Consider the following 23203-nt stretch of genomic DNA (forward strand, 5'->3'; position numbering starts at 1 on the left):
CACTTCCACCCCACATCCGACTCTCCGAAGACCTCATGTCTTTCCGCAAATTATGAAAACGTGGCTGTTCCCCTAAAAATCGACTCTTAACATAAACATTATAAACAGCAACAAGAAACAGTAACCCAAGGTTGCTGAATCAAAAAATGCATCGAGACCCGATCGTGAAAAATGGAAAACTAAAACTGCCAGTGTAAAATAAAACAGATAAAATATACAGAATTGAAGAAAGTGGATGAAAGAAATGAAATGGATGAAACAAATAAAACGGATTCAATGGGTGAAACGGATGCAGTAGTTGAAACAGATGAAGCGGATGAATCGGATGCAGTAGGTGTAACAGATGAAGCGGATGGAAGGGACGAAGTGAATGGAACAGATGGAGTGGATGGAAGGGATGGAACGGATGGAGTGGATGGAACGGATGGAGTGGATGGGACAGATGGAGTGGATGGAACGGATGGAGTAGATGGAACGGATGAAATGGATGGAACGGGTGAAGTGGATGGAATAGATGAAGTGGATGGAATGGACAAAGTGGATGAAACAGATGAAGCGGATGAATCAGATGCAGTAGGTGTAACAGATGAAGCGGATGGAAGGGACGAAGTGGATGGAATGGATGAAGTGGATGGAACGGATGAAGTGGATGGAAAGGATGGAACAGATGGAGTGGATGGAACAGATGGAGTGGATGGAACGGATGAGGTGGATGGAACTGATGAGGTGGATGGAACTGATGAGGTGGATGGAAGGGATGAAGTGGAAGGAAGGGATGAAGTGGATGGTAGCAATGGAAGGGATGGAACAAACAAATCAAATGGATAGAACGGATGCAATGGATATAACGGATACAGTAGACAGTACAGTTGGAGTTGATGAAACAAATGGGGTGGAGGGAACAGATGGAGTGGATTGGTCTGATGGAGTAGAGGAACAGATGAAGTGGATGGAACAGGTAGAGTGGATGAAACAGGTAGAATGGATGGAACAGATGGAGTGGATGGAACAAATTGAGTGGATGGAACAGATGGAGTGGATGAACAGATCAGATGGATATAACTGATCGAAACAAATGGGGCGGAGGGAGCAGATAGCGTGGATCAATCTGATGGAGTTGATGGAACAGATGAAGTAGGTGGAACAGGTGGAGTGGATGAAACAGGTAGAATGGATGGAACAGATGGAGTGGATGGAACAGATGGAGTGGATGGAACAGATGGAGTGGATGAACAGATCGAATGGATGGAACTGATGGAGTGGATGGAACTGAAGGCATGGATTGAACCGAAGAGTGGATGGAACAAAAGGAGTGGATGGAACAGAAGGAGTTGAACGAAAAGTTGGAATGGATAGAACGGATAGAGCAGATGGAATGAATGGAGCGGATTGCAGTGGATGGAACCGATGTAGTAGATGGATCAGGTGAAGTGGATAGAACAGATGGAGTGGATGGAACGGATAGAACAGATGGAATGAATAGAGCGGATGGAACAGATGGAGTGGATGGAACAGATGGAGTGGATGGAACAGATGGAATGGATGGAACCGATGGAGTAGATGGAATGAATAGAGCGGATGGAACAGATCGAGTGGATCGATCAGATGGAGTGGATGGAGCAAATGGAACAGATGGAGTGGATGGAACAGATGGAGTGGATGGAACAGAAGGAATGGATGGAACGGATGGAGTAGATGGAATGAATAGAGCGGATGGAACAGATTGAGTGGATATATCGGATGGAGTGGATGGAGCGGATGGAGTGGATGGAACTGAAGGAGTGGATGGAACCGAAGGAGTGGATCGAACAAAAGGAATGGATGGAACAGAAGGAGTTGAATGAAAAGTTGGAATGGATAGAATGGATAGAGCAGATGGAATGAAAGGAGCGGATTTGAGTGGATGGAACAGATGTAGTAGATGGAGTAAATGGATCAGGTGAAGTGGATAGAACAGATGGAGTGGATGGAACGGGTAGACCAGATGGAATGAATAGAGCGGATGGAACAGATGGAGTGGATGGAACAGATGGAATGGATGGAGCGGATGGAGTAGATGGAAAGAATAGAGCGGATGGAACAGATAGAGCGGATAGATCGGATGGAGTGGATGGAGCGGATGGAACAGGTGGAGTGGAGGAACAGATGGAGCGGATGGAACAGATGGAGTGGATGGAACAGATGGAATGGATGGTACGGATGGACTAGATGGAACGAATAGAGTGGATGGAACAGATCGAGTGGATAGATCGGATGGAGTGGATGGAGCAGATGGAGCAGATGGAGCGGATGGAGCGGATGGAGTGGATGGAACGGAAGGAGAGGATGGAACGGAAGGAGTGGATGGAGTGGATGGAGTGGATGGAACGGATGGAGTCGATGGAATGGATGGAGAGGATGGATCGAATGGAGTGGATGGATCGGAAGGAGTGGATGAATCGGACGGAGTGGATGGAACTGCCTTAAAGAAAACCACCATATCACACTACCACACTTACTCTCTTCTATACACCACCGCTCAACTAGAACACAGCGATACTCTGACACATTCGGTAACACCCGCCTCTTGCTCCACAACATCCTAATTCAGCACAGCTAGCTGAGCACACACCACTAGCCTAAGCGTCTCCTCAGGCCTAACGCAGCCACAAATCAGTCTGGGTGTCAACCCTCCAGAATGAACACATATTCCTGACTTCCCAACCACCACACCTACCGCTAAGAAGCAGCTATCATGTAAGTGCCACACCAGCTGCACACATAGCCAGTACACCCATGCACCTTACGACTCTCTCTCTCTCTCTCTCTCTCTCTCAACTGACTTGAACTACGGTTCCCGAGGGCGATCAACCTACCAGAGCTTTGAGATCATACCAATGATACATAAGGCGCTATATAAATGCAAAGTAACATAACATAACATACGCGCCAGGTTTAAGTACCTACCCTTCAAATTCAGAGAGGACAAATGGCACGGCTGAAAGCCATGAGAGGAAATGTGTCCATAGTATAGGTTAGGTCATGGCAGAGTGGTGGATTTTCATGTTTTCAGAACCTAACCCAAAAAAAAGCATATTTTCACAATGTCACTCTGTGAAGCCAACTGACTTCCAGATCCTTCTGGATTGTTTACTTTATTGTCACTTGGTCCACCCCCATTAGCATTTCAGAAAATTATTTTAAAAAGTATCAAAGCCAATCCTTGTCCCACCAAAACCTCAATTCCGTGCAATACTTGGCTAACTACTTTCGCCTTATAAACATTTAGGGCTGATTTAACAATGGGCTGCCCTTCCTTTTGTGGAATGCAAGAATTGCGCTGATAGCCTGTATGATACAGAGCTGGATGCATTACATTTATATTGACGACAATGTATGGGATGTCAAGAGAATTCCTAAATAAGCACAAGTGATCACTACTTCTAGCAGAAAACAACAAATGTTGTTTTAGGGGTGTCTTCTGGCCAATCCTCACAGTCTTTGATTCCTCATTGTTGATTAGGAGGATTTAATAGTGGCCTGACACCCCATACTTCTATAACCGTGTTTATAACTTTGTTGAGCGGAGGCGACCATGGGGAGCAGGTTGGACAGAGGGAGCCGAAGCTCCAAGATTTCTCTGAAAACAGGATGCTGAGGCTGAACTATGAACTGCTAAAGCGTTGGTATCGATTCACTCATAGTGCCCTCCCGGCCAACACTTGACCTTGTGTCTGACTGAGATTGTTGAGGTTGCTGAACTTGTGAAGCTTGAAAAGTGTGTTATGCCTTTTTCTGATAAGGGACGGAGCTAGTAGAGCTTGCAAAAGTGTGCTTTGGTTTTCTCATTTAAGTTTAACAAATCTCACTTTCATCATATTGTGATCCATGGACACTAAAGTCTACCCTGCTTGGTTGGCTTCTGTGTGTGCTTTAGACTTCTCGATGGTTTGAAGAATGCACTCTGTTTAGCTTCCCTTAGGCGCCTCAGGCATGAGGCAAGAACATAATCATCACTGCTGCCGCTGTGCTATTCATGATGATCCCACAAAGTTTCCTAATCATGTCCTTATCATTAATGACCACCTTATGGATAATATGCTGATATTTTAGTATAGGTAGCGCTCTTGCTTGCTTCACTGTTTTTCTATTTCACTTCATCATTTTCTTTTATTACTTCTTGATTTTTCTGTCTCCCGGTCTCGTTGGTTCTGCCAGTGTCTTTCTTCAACTCTTTATTAAAGCAGGCATGCCTATAAGGTACCGGAAAGGTTCACTGAAGCCAGCAAGCGCATTGTCATATAGATCTTTAATTCAGTGAGGTCTTGCAGAGTTCAGCCTGTCATTGTTGGATTGCTGCATTGCTAAGGATGGAGACAACTGGAAGGACAGAAGACCTCATGACCTCAGGCGGCATTTAATTGCTCATAATTATCATCATCCCATCCACCAAACAGCCTGATCTTTATTTCATTAACTTTATTGAGATAGAAAATCTATTAAAGCATAAATACATTGTAAAGACTGGAGGGGGTATCTGTACTTCTGCCAAGGTTCTCTATATGGTAGTATATGGTAGCTATAGACTCTCAGGAGGTGATGAAGGGTTGTTCTTAAATACAGTAAGTGCCCAAGCCCCCACAAAGCAATGTCCACACGCTATCTTATGTGCTAACACAGCTCTTTATATAAAATTAAGATTCAGAAATATATACACAATTCAATAACACACTTTGCACTCTGATAATACTATAATGACAAATGTTTACAATGCTATGTGGTACCACACTTCGACTTTAGATTCTGTTAAAATGCATAAACTGCTGGCATTTATAATAGAGCATACAAATCGTTCAGTAAGGTGTATCTGCATTGACAGTAAGAGATGAACACAGGTTAAGGTTAAGCTATGGCAAAATGCTTTCTTTAGAGATAGATGCACAATTCTGAATGAGGACCCCCCCCACATGGGCAACCTGTAATAAAAGAATTAACAAGACCAGTCCATAAATGCTCAATAAGCCTTGCTTCTTGGTTAAAAGGTTCAACCACCCCAATGTAACTGAAGTGGAAGAGGTTTTTCGATGGTTCTTCGACTGTATTCTTCAAGGATGGACCCCCTTTGAAGGAGGAGCCATTGGTTATCGAGATCCTCGAGGAAAAGTAGAACACTTGTGGTGATACAGCAGCTTCAACCTTCGATGGCTTCCTTGATGGTAGAAGTCCTGAGAAGATGAGGCGTGCGATAGGCCTTGATGCAAAATGTTCAGTGCCACAAATAAGAGTGTGGACTTGAAAGTTCTTTGGCAGTGATGGATGGGGACTCGGCAGCGGCTGTCGGTTGTTTTTGCGGTCAATGGTCCTCTGGCCTGTCAGTTCTGCAGCTGCAGCACGTACCTCGGATAGGTTTGGCGATCGTGACATGACCATGGCTGTACCATGGATCTTCACTCCCTCAGCGAACTTGGGATGTCTTTGTCGGCTTCTGGTGGCAGGAAACCCACCGGTGGACGTTCCTCTGTGGCCGACGACTTTCACTTTCTTCAGCGGAATAAAATGGTCGGCAGTTATGGCACGGGAGCCCTCTTTCAAATGTTAATAGGCAAGGTGGAGCTTTCTCGGCCCCGGGTGTTGAGCAGCACAGTATCAAGTTGTTGCCGCTTCTGGGCAACACAATTTGACTTAGCGTCGAGCATTCACAGAAATCTGCCGACCCCGGTCGATGTCAATGGACTTGGACAACCCTTGATGTCCAGGTGCTCTCTTCAGGATTCTCAGCGGACCCCTTCTCCGGACATCAGACTTAAAGAACTGGCTTCCAGTGTGCTTTGATGAAGAGCAGCAGTTTTTGCATGATGGTCCCTTGTAGCTCGGGGAGCGATCTCCTAGCCAGGTCCTCTTTTGGATCAGTCCTCGACAGACTCGACAGCTCTTGGATTACATCGAAGGAAATGCAGCAGCAATCTTCTCCTCCAGCTGGGGTTCAAGGATCAGATTCAAGTTTCAACTTCAGCTTCTGAATGAATTGGTAAGTGAGAAGATATACACACCTCTCCCTCATTCACTCTGGCTGAGCCAGGCTCAGTCAGCCAATCACACAGAAGGATTTCATGCAGGCAGGCAGCCAATCACAGGAATTCAGGCCATTCACTCTACCCAGACACCCATAACAAGGAATGTCGATTGGGGCAAGCACCCAGCCCCAGTTTCAGATAGGGCTGTCTCATTCATTGTGTCACACACACAGAAACTAGACACCCATAAAATGGAATGCATATTGGTCACACCCTCCATTCATAGAGGTCGCACCCCAAGGGTGTACCCACAACAGATATTCACTGGGAAGGCTCCAGCCAGACTGGCCTGGACAGCCCCACCTGTCCATATATGGTTCTTCCACCCAACATCCAGTCAGGGGAAGGGACAGAGTCAAGGCTTCCCATGACTTTGTGAAAACAAGGTAATAGACAATAGAAACCAAGAGGCCCCAGGGGCCATCTTGCCTTCTATCAGGAATCCACAGATTCCTATGGCAGGGCCTGGGTATCCCAAAATGGATGATACTCAGAGCTTCTGTCACCAGCATGAAGCTACCACCAGCCACACCCTGCTCTGTGGGCAATACATAAGTGCCCAAAAACATACACTAGGGGTACAGGGTTGTACCCCCACCCGTGGGGGCCATAAGGGTATCCGAAGGGTCTCTGTTCATCACAAACAAAAAGAGGAAGAGGTGCACTACCAGGGGTCCCAACTGGACTCCTGTGCAGAAAATAACACAGAAGACTGATGATAAGGGACTAGAGGATAAGGTCAGTGAGGCCCTGTCCCTCCAGTGCATTTCCAGCATCACATACATCAATTCAAATCACAGTCTATATAATTCACACATCTAAAATAAATTTTGCTAAAATATAAAATATATCACATCACACGCAGTGGTTCCTTACTGTTTAATAATCTTTCTTGAGATTATGAGGGGTTAAGAATAATACATATTGATAACATTGCAGATATTTGTGAGAAAGAACATTGATCACAATATAATCAAAGGGAATATGATAACATATTCGAAAAACTAATAGCCAAATGAGTAGTGCAATAAGAATGGTAATGAGGGAAGTTCAAAAACATTGAGATCTGCAATCGAGTTAAAGTTCATAAACCAGGATTTACAGGGGGACAAACGAGGGGACAGACAAAATACAAACACGAGAACAGAGGGAAAAAAGGGGGTGTACATATAGCAGTAAAATATTTGGCATTTTTGATTCATAGCATTGGAAAAATCTGATGAACAGATAAAAAGGACTCAGGCAATGCCCAAAAAGAAAGGAGAGAGAGATCAAATACCAAAGGCTCAGGTACCATGCGAGGACACATTAAAACAGTCTTAATAAAGAATTACAAAAAGCCCATTTGGCATTATACTTGGGTATAGTGTCCAGGCAAGTGGCCATACATAATTCTATTCTTTGCACGTGACAAATGTTGTTCCACCAACCCCTGGTGGATAGGTTATGCGAGTCTTTCCAATTGGTACTGATGAGCTTCAAAGCAAGAGCAATAAACAAGTCATATAGCTTGGCAGAGGTATGTCATTTGTTGTTAGTGACAGCCAGGCTACCCAAAAAATATTCAGAAAAGAGAGTGGTACATCAGCTGTAAAAAAGAGTTTCAGGAATTTCCTTCACAGAACTTAAAAACCTATGGACAGTCAAAAAACATGTGTTTATAGGAGGCAGGGGCACCACTGCACGACCAACATTTATCACCTGCATATTTTTTGGATTTAGATAATTTCAAGGGGGTAATGAATGCTCTGTGAATGAGGAAGAACAGATGTTGTGTTATGATGGCTGAAGCAGAAATGCCCCTGATCCTAGTGTACCATAGACACCAAGGGGGTAATTCATAGAATTTAGCGCAGAAGTGGTTCCTGTGACTGGCGCACAGAGGGAGCGTGCGCCAGTCGCGCCAGCCGCATGCGCCAAAACCCATTTTGACGCACAGCGTATTCATGGATACTTACATCCATAACCAGCCGTGGCGCAGCGATCCTGCAGCAGCGCCAGTTACGCCTCTAACTCCGCCCCGTGCGCCAAAAACATTGCACAAATCCCCTGCATGCCGCAAGGGCCAGTGGAGCAGCATACAGCCCCCCAACCATGAAAACGCGCTAAAAACACCACACAGCCCTCAAGCGCCAGCAAAACTGCTTGCAGACCCCTCGGATTACGCGTACCCCATTTGCACCAGCGAAATCGCGTGTAAATTCTCCCCGCGCACCCCTCGGATTATGTGTACCCCGCTCGCGTGAGTGAAATCTTGTGTAAAACTCCACGCGCACCCCTCGGATTACACATACCCCACTCGCGCCAGCCAAATCACGTGCAACACTCCACGCGCACCCCTTGGAATACGTGTACCCCGCTCGCGCCAGTGAAATTGCGTGTAAAACTCCCTGCACACCGCTCAGACTATGCATACCCCGCTCGCGTCAGCGAAATCGCGTGTAAAACTCCACGCGTACCCCTCAGAATCCGTTTACCTCGCTCGCCCCAGCGAAATTGCATGTAAAACTCCCTGCACACCCCTCGGATTACACATACCCCACTCGCGCCAGTGAAATCACGTGCAACACTCCACGCGCACCCCTCGGAATATGCTTACCCCATTCGCGCCAGCAAAATCATTTGTAAAACTCCCCATACACACTTCGGACTACGCATACCCCACTTGCGCCAGCGAAATCACGTGTAAAACTCCATGCGCACCCCTCAGACTACGTGTACCTAGCTCGCGCCAGCGAAATCGCGTGTAAAACTCCACACGCACCCCTCGTAATACGTGTACCCCGCTTGTGCCAGCAAAGTCGCGTGTAAAACTCCCTGCGCACCCCTGGAATACGCGTTCCCCGCTCACGCCAGCGAAATCGTGTGTAAAACTCCCCGCACACCCCTGGACTATGCGTACCCCGCTCGTGCCATCAAAATCGCGTGTAATTCTCACTCCCGTACCCCCAGATTCATGCTGCAGTGTGGTGAGAAGCCACATGCACCCCTTGCAGCCAGACCACGCCACAGGGGTCCACCCTACATCCCTCCCATACCCTGCAGGCAGCCGATCCACCCTCCCCATGCCCCGCAGGCAGCCCATCCACTCTGAACATGCCCCACAGGCAGCCCATCCACCGTCCCCATGCCCTGCAGCTAGCCCATCCACTCTTACCATGCCCCGCATGCAGACCATCCACTCTGACCATGCCCCGCAGGCAGCCCATCCACCCTGGCAATGCCCCACATGCAACCCATCCACCCTCCGCATGCCCTGCAGGCAGCCTATCCACTCTTACCATGCCCCGCAGGCAGACAATCCACTCTGACCATGCCGTGCAGGCAGGCCATCCACCCTGACCATGCCCCGCAGGCAGCCCATCCACAGGGCAGGCGCACAGGGGTGCTGTTTACATCTAGTACCCCACCCCCTTCACCCCAATTGCCCAGGACAATTGTCGTGTACACCTCCCATTGGCACTAGTACATCTGTGCCATGGTTGGGAGGCCATGAAAGGTGAGGGGCGCCACAGCTGGGCGTCCTCCACGTGGTGCACGTGGTCAGGGATGTGGCTGGGGTGACCAGAGAGTAGGGGGAGTCCAGGGTGCCTGAAGTTGGGGAAGAGGCAGGGGTGTACCACTTCGGCAGGATGTTCTGCCACGTGTTGGTGCAGTCATGCCACCACCCCCTGCGGCTGCGAGAGATGCAGCTCTTGCATCTGACACTGGCACCCATGTGACCCGGCAGTCAGTTTGATCGACTGCCGTGGGCCCAATGGTAGTTGGAGCTGCAGGTGCAGCTGTGCCGACCACCACCCAGGCTCATGGTTGGCCAGCGCATGATGCGTTGGCACCTGACTATTCCCAGGCAGAATTTCAGGTGGTCAGGAGGCACAAGGTAAGTGCACGCAGGGCTGCTCTGGCCGAGGCACATGTCCCTGGGGCAGTGTTGTCATCTACTGCCCCGAGCAGCCTGGTGTTGGCAACTGCATGGGCAGATGACGCCAACACCACCCCGGCTGTGAGTCTGCCAGCCAGGACAGTCTCGGTCAATGACCTTGGCACAGCGGCGGTTGCTGCGCTGGGTCCAGTCAAGAGCACCCAGCAGTCACTGACGCAAGTCAGGGCTTCCATCCTAGTTCCATCTGCCACTCCCATGGTCCAGTCCACCAGCGCCACTGCCCCGACTGATCAGGGCGGCATTTGCCAGTCAGGGTCTGGACCACTGCCCAAGAGGAGGAAGGTTGCTCCTGCACAAGAGGCTGGGACCCCAGATATGGCTCTGGCCTCCGGCACGTCGAGGAAGAAGCCTTTCGGCAAGCAGGAACTGGACTTTCTTGTGGGGTACCTGTCGGAACAGGACCGTGATATGCTAGTGGGCCCAAATTGTCACACTACGCCTGCCCAGCATTGGGACCGCTGGAAGCATGTTGCGGAGGGTGTTGGTGCATCCGGACATGAGGTGCGCACAGCTCAGGAGTGCAAAAAGCATTGGGATGACCTCTGACGCTGTGCAAAGCTAAAGCGTGCCTCCAATTATGCCATGATTCGGGTGACTGGCAGTGGGCCTCCACCTGAGGAGGAAGAACTCACTCCACACGAGGTGATCGCTGCGGAGTTCATCCCAGCAGAATTGGTTGAAGGAGTGGGAGAGATGGTGGATTATGATGCCCCGTCCAGTGAGTGTTATTGCATGTTTGTCCCGCCCATGTGTGGCTTGCTTGTGCGATGTGTTGTGCTTGACTGCCACTGCATGTATGTGTACATGGTTCTCATGTGCAAGTCAAGCAATGCTTCACTAATGCGTGCCTGCTGTGCAGCATGCTGGAAATGTAGAGCAGATGGGGACTGTCCTCATCACCACACTTGCACCCTACTCACATGCTAGTCACCCAGCTGCCCCTCAGGTCCATGTTCCAGCTCACTGGCCCTTCTGCGTGTAGCCTGGGGTGTCTTCCCACTCAGCACTCTGACTATGTCAACGCATGACTGACGTGCATGTGTGTTCTGCCTGCATGCGGGTACTCCACGTAGGCATGCTCCCTTGCCCCTCCACCCCCCTGTACCCCAATTTCACCATGGTACTGGTGGGTAACATGTTGGACTACTGCAATGGCCTGTTCAACGGTCCTGTGTACATGCACACTTCCACCGCCAACCTGCCAGACACATACTGTGTGGTACATCCTTAGTCCTTGATGCAGGGTGTCTCACGCAGACTGTGCAGATGGCAGATGTTCCGCAGGGACATGAGTGCCCATTCATGCTCCATGTGCATTCCATGCATGCCCCTATGTGTCCTTGGCAGGATGATCATTGCAGTATGTGTCCAGGATGGCATACATTTAATGGCATTTGATCATCCATTTCATGCTCACTCTGGCTCAGTCCTGCATCACGCACATGTTTAGGGTGTCATGGTCTGTGTGGGGCACAGGCCTCCCCCTTCCTCAGGCACCCTGACTCTGTTCAACTGGTGTAGTGCCTTCTGCACACATGTATGTACTACAGAGGGTTCATCATTTGTCCTGCTTACTGTCCCATTCTCATCTGCTGTGTTGTCAGTTGACTCAGATGATGCAATTTACGCTACTCAACACTGTCTGACAATACAGAGTTCTCTGGTCAACCTTTCACTACCATGCAATGCCTCCCTGCATTTTCACTAAGGGCGGGGGGGTTGCCTGTAGCATGCAACCCATTGCATGCACATTGCACGTGATGCCTGAGCTTGCCCTTACACTTCCTTCATGTTCATTGATTGACATCATAATGTACTTGTTGATGTTAGTATTATTATTATTATTATTATTTATTTAGATAGTCGGTAATGTACACATGTTCTGCACTGCACCAACCCTCTTCTGAGCCATGTTACACCGTTCTACATGCCTACTCACTGCTGCAACGTCAAAGTGACCTTGCATGTATGGTCATATTTTCATCCCTTCACTGTCATGAAAGGCACGGGCACAGGTGCATCCTGTGACACATGTACTCAGTATTGGAATACCCTAGAGGGTGTTTAGCAAAGTTGATTGGTCAATCTGCGGCCTATACTAAGTGGTATAGGCCGCAGATTGATTATAGCCTGCCAATCGGGTTGTAATGACTGTGGAGCTGCCTGCACGTGTGTATGTGTTCACTTTCACATACATCAAAGCAAGCAGCATTGTAGCTGCTTGCTTTGCTGTATACGATGCTGTTCATAATCACCATACGGGTATATATGAACACGGGTATTTCTGAACACTTTCACATGTACATATGCAAGCAGCTTCAACGTTGTGTAGTGCAACATTGCAGCTACTCACTTATGTGTGTGTGAAAGTGTTCTTTTGCACATGTGTTCTCTGCCCCTTTTTTGTTGAATGACTAATATGTAGTTGATTAACGTTAATGCTGCTGAGACTTCAGCATTGCGCCCGTTATTGTCAAGGATGGCACTCTGTCAAGAGTGGCACCGGGCACCCAGGTAGGTTTTGGGTGACTGTGCTGATGTAAGGTGACGGATAAGCACACACAGCAGGAAGATCAACAAGAAAGAAGAATAGTTAACAGTAGCCGTGAACAAAAAGGGGCAGAGAATACAAAGGTTCAAACAAACTGGATTCCCTCTTGGGGTGTATGCAGAAAATGGGAAAGAGTGTTCCATGGACCTTTGGAAACTCCAGCCTTCGGCACAGATTGCTATTACAGGCCACTTTGTATGCTCATGGCTGGGAACAACAGCTGTGGGTGTCTGTACAGAAACAGTATAACTGAAATGGAAAACCTAAGGGAGGACAAGAAGACTCAAGGAAGAGAAGGACGGGGATCAAGAACAGGGGGTTGCAAACAAGGGAGAGAGTAAGGGAGCAGTAGTCAGGAAACGGGGGGCTGCAAACAAGGAAGCAGGGCTGGAGTAACGGATGGCACAAGGTGCAGGCAAACTGTTGAGGACTGCAGAGGACTGTAGTAGGCTGCAAGGCAGGGAGTCCAGAGGAGCAGGACAGAGAGCTGTAGTAGGCTGAGGACAGAGAGCCCAGAGGAGCAGGGCAGCAAGGAGCAAGCCCAGAGGAGCAGGGCAGCGAGGCAGGAAGCCCAGAGGACTAGGGCTGAAGGCAGAGGAGTGTAGCAGGCTGCAAGGCAGGGAGCCCAGAGGAGCAGGGCAGCAAGGCAGGGAGCCCAGAGGACTAGGGCAGAGAGGCAGGGAGCCCAGAGGCCTAGGGCTGGGAGAACTCTTAATGCAAGAGACTGAGCTCCTGCAGGCAGCTGCTTAAATACAGCCCTGCCCTGTACTGAGGCAGGCTAATTGGCAGCACCTGGAGCAGCACACCTGAAGGCAATCTGCCTACTCCCTCTCTGGTCCTGAGAAGGTGGAAGCAGCACTGATCGTTCAGACTTCTGGGGATTGTGGTTCCAATACTGATGAATGGGAATAGCCAGGAATTGATAACTGTAGCAAGGTGCATTATGGTGCATGTAGTTAGCTGAATTAAATAAGAAAGTACCAAAGTCGTGCAAATAGAAATTAAGGACCAAAGTTTGAATAGGGGTTGTTCAAAGAGTTGTTCAAATGAGTTCCAAATAGTCCATGATGGTTGCCAATGTGTGCACCAGTGGCACAGGCATGACAGTTATGTTCAACTGGCACAATCCTGAAGGTGCACTGTCGTGCAGTATGTGTATGCCCAGGCCCACTTAGCTAATCTGGTGGGGCCTGGCCGTGATGATTTGACACACTAATGTTTTAGCACACAATGGGCCTCATTAGGACCCAGGCGGTAAGGGGTTTACGGCGGCATAAACAGCACCGACCCTTACCGCCTGATTCCGAGGTCCCTTAGCGCCATGGAGGTTTTAACACCTGCTTTTAGCAGGTGTTAAAATCCATGGCGCTAAGGGACCTTGTTGTTAATTACGCCACCGTAATTTACGGTGGCGTAATTAACGCCTTCCCCACTCCCATTATGCCCTATGGGGCAAAAATGGGAATGGGGAAGGGTAAATGGGTTAATGGGGACTTACCGCCCCACTCACCTCGGAATGGGGCGGTAAGTCCGCCAACCACCATGGCGTAAACGTAGTTTACGCCATGGTGGTAAAGGTATGACCCAGGCGGTAACTTACCGCCTGGGTCGTAATGAGGCCCAATCAATGCACAATGTGCTCAATCAGGCCCTGAGGGGTGTTCTGGAGGCTTCATGGACCGGCAGCTCAGACCGTACTGGGCGTTATGGTCCCTCATGCCTGGTTGCAGGCCCTCACTTTGCTCTGGACATTCACTATGTCTACATGGCCCATGACACCCAGTACGGGCCGAGCTGCAGATGGATGAAGCTATATTGGTGATTATTTAGTGATGCATGTGTACATGCATATTACTTGTGTCATGGTGTGTTTGGATTCACTTGCAGATGTGGCCATTTGGCTGTTCAGACATGCTTATGGTATGTGCCATCTCTTTGTTGCCATCTTTCATTTCTGCCTGTGACATGTGCCTCACAGAGGTGGTGTGTGATGGAGGTGGTATACTACATTCAGTACATGTGTAGGCTTCGCTGTTTACACACATCCCTTTCAGCTTTTGGGATGTGTTTGCATATCAATGCCACTGGATGCATGCCAGAATTTCAGTTGTGTGTGATATGTCTGCTTCATGTGTTGGCTGTCGATGTGATGTGTACGTGTGTGTGGGTTATGTGCTTCTGACATGTGTACTCATGTTTTTTTTTCTTCACATTACAGATGATGACGCAATGGAGCCAGAGGATGGTGATGTCATTCCAGACACGTGATTGCTATCACATCAGCAACCCGGCACAAGTGGGGGTCGTGGGGTGGTAGATCACGAGAACTCACTTGTGCTCCAGACCATCGTGTCCAGGGCTGGCAAACAGTCTAGCTCTGAGGATGACTCTGAGAACAATGTTGAGTTGGATGCGCGTAATGCCCATTTGTTGACGGTGAGTGATAATGATGTGGACGATCTTCTGTCTGCAACCACTGCACTGAGGAGCAAGGCAGTGTTGGAACCTCTGCCTGTGGTGGATCGGGAGGCACAGTCACACTCCACACCAGTTGCTGATGTACCTGGGGCATCATGTCAACGGAGGGATGTAGTCCTGCAGCCGCAGTGATCAGTGAGGATCAGTGAGGATCACGTCTCCTTGCGCCCCGTGGGTGTCATGTCCGGCAACACGGTGGCCGTGCGCCACCAGGGTATACTGAGTGGGAGCAATCCATGTATGCCAATTCAGAACAACAGGGGGCAGCTATTGATAAGATCGCTCAGAGCATGGAACGTGTGGCCCAATCCGTGTTCCCCCCTGCTAGGCAGGTGCAGCTCCAGCAACGGGAAGCCCAGTCCATGACCCGCTCACTCAGGCTCGGCATGGGGGCCTCAGACAGGGCACGCCGGGCTGGAATGGTGTCTCTGCATCAAACACTTGCTGCTCATTCAGAGGCACACATGGAGGCCCTGAAGGAACACCAGCAATCGCTCAGATCTACTCTGGGTGTGCTCAACATGTCCCAGAGGAAATGGTCAGAGGAGAGGTTGGAGCAGCTTGAGAATAGCATCTCGGCTGAGCTACGTGCATGCCGGGAGGTGCTCCAGATGTCATGCGAGGCCATGCAGGCAGAACTCTGTGTTACACATGATACCTTGCAAGAGGAAGCACGCGTATCACGTGAGGTTCTGCATGCTGACCTACGTGCCATCGCCACACAGGACCGGGTTTACCAGTCCCGCAGACTTGCTGCCATCGAGGGGCAAGCTGTGCATAGGCGTGGTCAGGGTACTGTGCCACCTCCACCTTCTGATTTCCATCCTGAGGGTGAGCAGGGTAACAACTTATCTCCTACACAGGTCGGGCCGTGCAGGCGTTGTGCCCATGGAGTTTTTTTTTTATCTCAACATCATCGCATGTGGGTGCTGATGTGCACCCTGTACCTTGCCCCTCCTGGGTGCCTTGCCCCCGGGTCATATGCGGCCATTTTTTATTTTATTGGTATAATATTGTTTGTCTATTGTGTATTCATGTGATGGTGTGGTGCTTTGTGGCTTTTGAAAGCATCCACTGTCTGTTCCAGCTGGGCCCATTCAAGCTTGCTCGTGTATGTATTTTTGACTTGGGATCCAGACACATATACCACACCTGCTTCTCCTTTCAATGGGCTTGGAAGGATGGTTCGGTGTGACAACAATTTACACAAGGGCATTGGACTTTCGTCATATGTGTGGTCTGTCTGCTGCTGTACTACTTGTGTTTATAACCCTAGTGGGGATTATAGATGTTTTCTCCACGGCATGTCTGCAATCAATTTTGGTGAGTGCATTTTTGAATTTTCCATTTATTGAAGTTGATTGTGATGTATTTTCATTTCTTGCCTGTATACATGCTTGATGCACTTCATGCTGTAGATGGTAGCCTGCACCCTTTAGCTGTCAAAGTCACACTGATGGTGTGAGGGGGCCGGGTGGTGACAATGTGAGTTTGGTACATGTTGAGGTCAGCCCCTGGGGATTGTGGCAAAGGAAGATGCATTAGGAATGTGACCCAAGAGGCACAACTCACAGTCCAGTCCTCACCTGAGATGTCTGCCTATACCACTACTCTGCTCTGTTCTGTTTGGACGGCCCATTGTACCTGTCTTCCCTCTTGGACTTCCCTGCTGCCTGACGGTGCAGTTTTCCTACTGGGCTACAGCTCTTTTCCTTGTTTTTCACACTCTGGTGCCTTTAGTACCTGTTTTTCTTCCTACCACTGTCCTTGTTGCAGATCTGTCCGCCCATCTCTCGGGCAGTTATTTCCACGTACTCTTACACTGCCTCAGTTTGCCTCAGTACACTTCTGTTGCACAGCATCTCTGTCACTCCTCCTGTCTTTCATCTGTTACATCCATACCTTTATGTTGACTTTGGCCTTTTACCAATGCCATTCAAATGTTGTGGCTCTTAACTTGCTGTCAGCTGTTTCCGACTATCTCGCATTCACTGTGCCTTTCCAGACTTGTGCTGTCCCTGCCTTTCTTCGTTCACGCTATCAAGGATTGATTGGGTTTCAGCTCAACCATCTAGTTGTGCCAACCTCCTTGGTTATTTTCTACTCAAGTTCCAGCTCTACCCATCAGTTGTGGCATCCTCATTGACTATTGTGTACTCAAATTCCTACCCATCCTGTTGAACCATTGTACAACTGTGCAACCTTGGTAGTTATTCTATCATTCAACTTGGACATGTGCTTGGCCATATTCTGCGACTTCAAGTCATCTACTGGAGACTCTTTCAGGGTTTTTTGGTGCCTAGAGGCTTTTTTCCTGGTTTGGGGGTTAGGCTCCTTGGAGTTCTCTGTGATTTGGTTATTTTACCAGTCAATGTGGCCTCTGAGGGGGCTGGACCCTATTTACACAAAGGAAGAACAACGAAACCAAGCGGACGGGGGATCCTGAAGCCAGGTAGACTAGAAGGAAGAAGTCGACAGACCCCAGACACAGTTCTTCTGAAGGTCATGGTGATGAGGAAATGAGGGAGGGGCTTTTGTTGTCGGACATTACGCTTGGGCTACAGTGATTTGGCACTCTCTGACATTCTCATTGTGGGGTACTATGTACATGATGTGTTCTGCTGGTCAATGGCTGTTCCTGTGTTGGGTTTACTTTTCAGGTATCAGGGGATTGGTGTGGTTTGACATACTGGGGTGTCCACATGGGCAATGGTCACATGTGATGTGTACAGGGCACTGAGAGTCACTTTATTTCAAATGCATGTATTGAGTGCATGTCCCAACTTCTCTGGCATGCTGTGTCCCTGCAGCGCATGATCACTTATCATTTGGGGATCGTGTACATGTGTCACTGGGTTATTTTTGCTGCTTGTCCTTTTTATATGCTGTTCATGGTGTATCCCCAACACAATGGCTGCTCACTATTCTGTGTGTTGAACTGTGTGTTGCAGGAGACACAGCATACGGTTTTGGGATTTGTGGATTTGGATTGGCCAATGTGCATGCCAACAGGCATTCTGTCTTTTGTTGATGGTACCACTGGTGGCATGCATTTGTGTATGACTTTGTATGTGTGGGAGGTTGTTGGTCAGTCATTTCATCTGATTCCATGTCAGGAGTGATTGTCTCAGGCCTCTTTCCATTTATCACGTGTCACTTTGTATCTAATTGGTCATGTGTTTTGCTTTTGGTTTGCTCTTTTGCTGTTGCATGCCATGTCATGGTGTGGCCAAAGAGGGTCATGGGGGATTGCTAGGGTTTGGGTGACATACCAGTGATTTTCATGGTCTGTTTTGCAGGGGTGTGGTGTGATATGCACCTTGCATGTGTTCCTTTTGGTCATACAGGATTGGTTATGTTTAAGTAGCTAGGGATGCACACAATGTGGCACTTCCGTGGAAAGATTCTCAGGGTTGTAAGGTTGTGATAGTTGACTGTCTATTTGTCATCATCGATTGTCACCTGTTAAGTGCCAGGCCTTTGTGCACTCCGCAGGGTTGGGAGTCTAAGTGAAAAATGTGGCCACAAGCTGGGTCCGGGCTGCCTCGCCACTTGCCCTTTCCCCTCCCATGAGCAGTGCCTGTGCCTTTGGTTGGGGATGTGGGGCACCACCATGTCCACCGGTACCCCCGCCGTGTGGCAACATTGTGCAGGACACATGCTGCCACAATGATCCTGCACACTACTGGTGGTGCATATAGTAGCTGCCCGCCAGAGCGGTCAAGGGAGCGGAAGCGTGACTTGAGCACTCCGAATGTGCGCTCCACTATGCCCCTGGTTGCAATATGGGCTGCGTTGTATCTTACCTGGGGTGGTGTGGTGGGGTTCCGTATTGGCATCATCATGTGGTTGCTCAGAGGGTAGGCACTCACCCCTGTGGGGGTGAGGATGGTTGTCATTAGTTGGGTATGTGTATTTGTTTGTGTGTGACATGCATGCATGTGCACATACATTTATACTCACCAACGAGCCATGTGTTGCCATGCTTCCCAGCTTCCAGGTCCCCACTCAGGGCGGACATTCTGTATATGAAACTGTCATGGGTAGACCCAGGATAGTTTTCATAGACAGAGGTGATGATTCCATGGGCATCGCATACAACCTGTACGTTGATGGAATGCCAGTGCTTGCGGTTGCAGTAGATGTTCTCAGTGGCCCTAGGTGGACCTAGGGCCACATGGGTGCAATCTATGGCACCAAACACTTTGGGGAAGTGTACCACCCTGTAAAAGTCCTGGACCACGGCCTACCTTTCTGCGGGTGTTCTGGGCATGTATATGTGCCTACAGACTGAGGGGCATGAGAAAAGAGAAACATTTTTAGAGCAGAAATAGAGGTCTTGATGGGGTCAGATAGGACTGCGGAAGAGTGATTAAATACATAAGTAAGGTCGGCTACATCACATGGATGTACCAGGTGTTTTTCTAACACAAGCCAGAAGGGAATGTCTGAGGAATTGGGAGGAGCAAACCAGCAGCTGGATTGTTTAAGAAGAAATGCTGAATGTTATGATTTGAAGTCCGGAAACCTAACCCCACCCATATCATATGGGGCTTTTAACTTGGCAACAGCAATCCTTTTACATTTACCTGTAAAACATAAGAAGTTCATAAGAATTGAGCTGACTGACTTGAAAAATGAGGGAGACAATGGGACCGGGAGGAGATGTAATTAATATAAAACAATGGGGGACAACATCATCTTGATGGTGTCAAGCCGACCCCACCAGGAGAGGTAAAGGGGAGACCACATTGAGGTTAATTCTCTCAGTTTGTCTAACAATATTTGTATGTTAAGTTTGACAGTATCAGTTACTGAGGAGGCAAAACGAATACCAATATTTAAATCCAAACGTATTTAAGTAATGTTTGATACAATGCAGCGATTCCTTGAACAAGCCTAATTCGATACATACAACATAATATCTCATTAGACCAATAAACGTGTGAATATGAATAAGAAAACAATCAACAGCCAAGGTGTTTTGTTTGCTATATCATGCAACATTCTGATAGTGCCTGGCTGTCGTTGTTATAGCCTCAAAGCACTCTCGGCTGTCTGGGAATTTGATAGACCTTTGTCTAACCATTACATTAATAGAGTGTGCATTATATTGCAGGAGAATGACAAGTGCTTTGGCAGCGATCACTAATTCTGACACATTAACTTTATCCTGCAGTTTGTGTTACATAGGGGTAGTGTGTGTTTCATTGTGTGTGAGAAAAGGCCATCTATCCCGGTGCAAATCTTTGGATTACACCTGTCATTGGTATGGCTTGAAAGTGCTGCACCTCTTCCAGAGAGCTCAGTCACTGTACAGGTCAGGGTTCCTGTGAATGAATGTGTGTGTTATACACGATTGTCACCATAGAAGGCTGTGCCATGCTTGTTGTTTGTTATGGTTTAGTTAGAAGAGACATACAGGGTTACCATGGTACATTCTCAAACATATTTCTTAAAAGATGAGACCGATTTGAACTTTGTTGTTATTTACATTTGTATTTAAATTTTCTAAAGTCTGAAGTCTTTCACATTACATTTCTTAGTTAATAACCTCTTGGGAAACCCTACGCATGTTTTGCAGCTCATTTGAAGCTTCTTCAGGGAGGATTTATCTTTAGTAAAAAGTGTGTATCTGCATTGAATTGTTGTTCATGGCGTAATAAAAATACAAATTCTGCCATTTGTGCCAAGTATGCCTAATCATGTGCATAAATCTGTCATTATGCACATACATTTCTCTTTCTTGATGTCTTATGAGCCGGTTTCCATCAGGCTTCCAAGACCCAGTTCAGACTAGAAGAAGCAGAAAACTGACAGTGAGGAACGTGTAGTTCGCAAGAGGTTACTAACTGGGCTTGAAAACACCATTTTACAAGGTATATGAAAGACATGCACATTTTTGTTATTATTATAATTGTATTTATTGAGTGGGACATAACTTTGAGAAGCAACAGAGCGCCTTACAGAGGTATAAACCGATACAGATACATAAAGGAGCTCTTTCCAGAGGTTTACACCAACACAGATACATAATGGAGCACTTTACAGAGGTATACACCAATAAAGACACATAATGGAGCGCTTTACAGAGGTAAACACCAATACAAATACATAACGGAGCAATGTACAGAGGTATACGCCAATACAGATACATAATGAAGCCCTTTACAGAGGTATACACCAATAAAGATACATAACAGAGCGCTTTACAGAGGTATACACCAATAGAGATACATAACAGAGCGCTTTTACAGAGGTATACACCAATACAGATACATAACTGAGTGCTTTACAGAGGTATACACCAATACAGATACATAAATAAGCTCTTTACAGATATGTACAACATTACAGATACATATATGAGTGCTTTACAGAGGTATACAACAATACAAGTACATAAAGGAGCTCTTTACAGAGGTATACACCAATACAGATACATAACAGAGTGCTTTACAGAGGTATGCACCAATACAGATACATAATGGAGCGCTTTACAGAAGTATACACTAATACAAATACATAAAGGAGCTCTTTGCAGAGGTATGCACCAATACAGATACATAATGGAGCGCTTTACAGAAGTATACACCAATACAGCTACATAACAGAGCTCTTTACAGAGGTATACACCAATGCAGATACATAAGTGAGCACTTTACAGAGATGTACACCAAAACAGGTACATAACGGTGCGCTTTACAGAGGTATACACCAATAAAGATAGATAACGTAGTTTGTTACAGAGGTATATACCAATACAGATACATAATGGGGCGCTTTACAGAGGTATGTACCAACACAGATACGTAGTGGAGCACTTTACAGGGTTATACACCAATACAGATAGATAAAGGAGCTCTTTACAGAGATGTATAACATTACAGATACATAACGAAGTGCTTTACAGAGGTATGCACCAATATAAATACATAAAGGAGCTTTTTACTGAGGTATACACCAATGCAGAAACATAACGGAGCACTTTACAGAGGTATACACCAATACAGATTCATAAAGGAATTCTTTCCAGAGGTATACACCAATACAGATACACAAAGGAGCTATTTCCAGAGGTTTGCACCAATACAAATACAAATTCATAAAGAAACTCTTTACAGAGATGTACAACATTACAGATACATAAATGAGTGCTTTACAGAAGTATACACCAAAACAGACACATAACGTTATGCTTTACAGAGGTATACACCAATACAGACACATAAAGGAGCTCTTTAAAGATACAATACATAAAGGAGTTCTTTACAGAGGTATACACCAATACAGATACATAACGGAGCATGTTACAGAGGTATGCACCAATACAGATACATAACAGAGCACTTTCCTGGGGTATACACCAATACATATATAAAAAGGAGAGCTTTACAGAGGTATGCACCAATACAGATACATAACGGAGCACTTCACAGAAGTATACACCAATACAGATACATAAAGGAGCTCTTTACAGATGTATACACCAATAAAAATACATAAAGGAGCTCTTTACAGAGGTATACACCAATACAGGTACATAAAGGAGCTCTTTCCAGAGGTTTACACCAATAAAAATATATAACGGAGCTCTTTACAGAGATGTACAACATTACAGATATATAACGGAGTGGTTTACAGAGGTATACACCAAAACAGACACACAACGGAGCGCTTTACAGAGGTATACACCAATACATAAAGGAGCTCATTAAAGAGGTACACACCAATACAGATACATAACAGAGCACTTTCCTGGGGTATACACCAATACATATATAAAAAGGAGAGCTTTACAGAGGTATACACCAATACAGATACATAAAGGAGGCCTTTACAGAGGTGTACACCAATAAAGATACATAACGGAGCTCTTTGCAGAGGTATACACCAATACAGATACATAAAGGAGCTCTTTCCAGAGGTTTACACCAATACAAATACATAGGAGAGCTCTTTACAGAGATGTACAACATTACAGATACATAACGGAGTGCTTTACAGAGGTATGCACCAATATAGATACATAACGGAGCTCTTTACAGAGGTATAGACCAATACAGATACATAACGAAGTGCTTTGCAGAGGTGTACACCAATAAAGATACATAACAGAGCACTTTGCAGAAGTATACACCAATACAGATACATAAAGGAGGTCTTTACAGAGGTGTA

Source organism: Ambystoma mexicanum, chromosome 5p (genome assembly GCF_040938575.1).
Source record: "Ambystoma mexicanum isolate Mex_15411 chromosome 5p, UKY_AmexF1_1, whole genome shotgun sequence".
In the NCBI taxonomy this organism is placed as follows: domain Eukaryota; kingdom Metazoa; phylum Chordata; class Amphibia; order Caudata; family Ambystomatidae; genus Ambystoma; species Ambystoma mexicanum.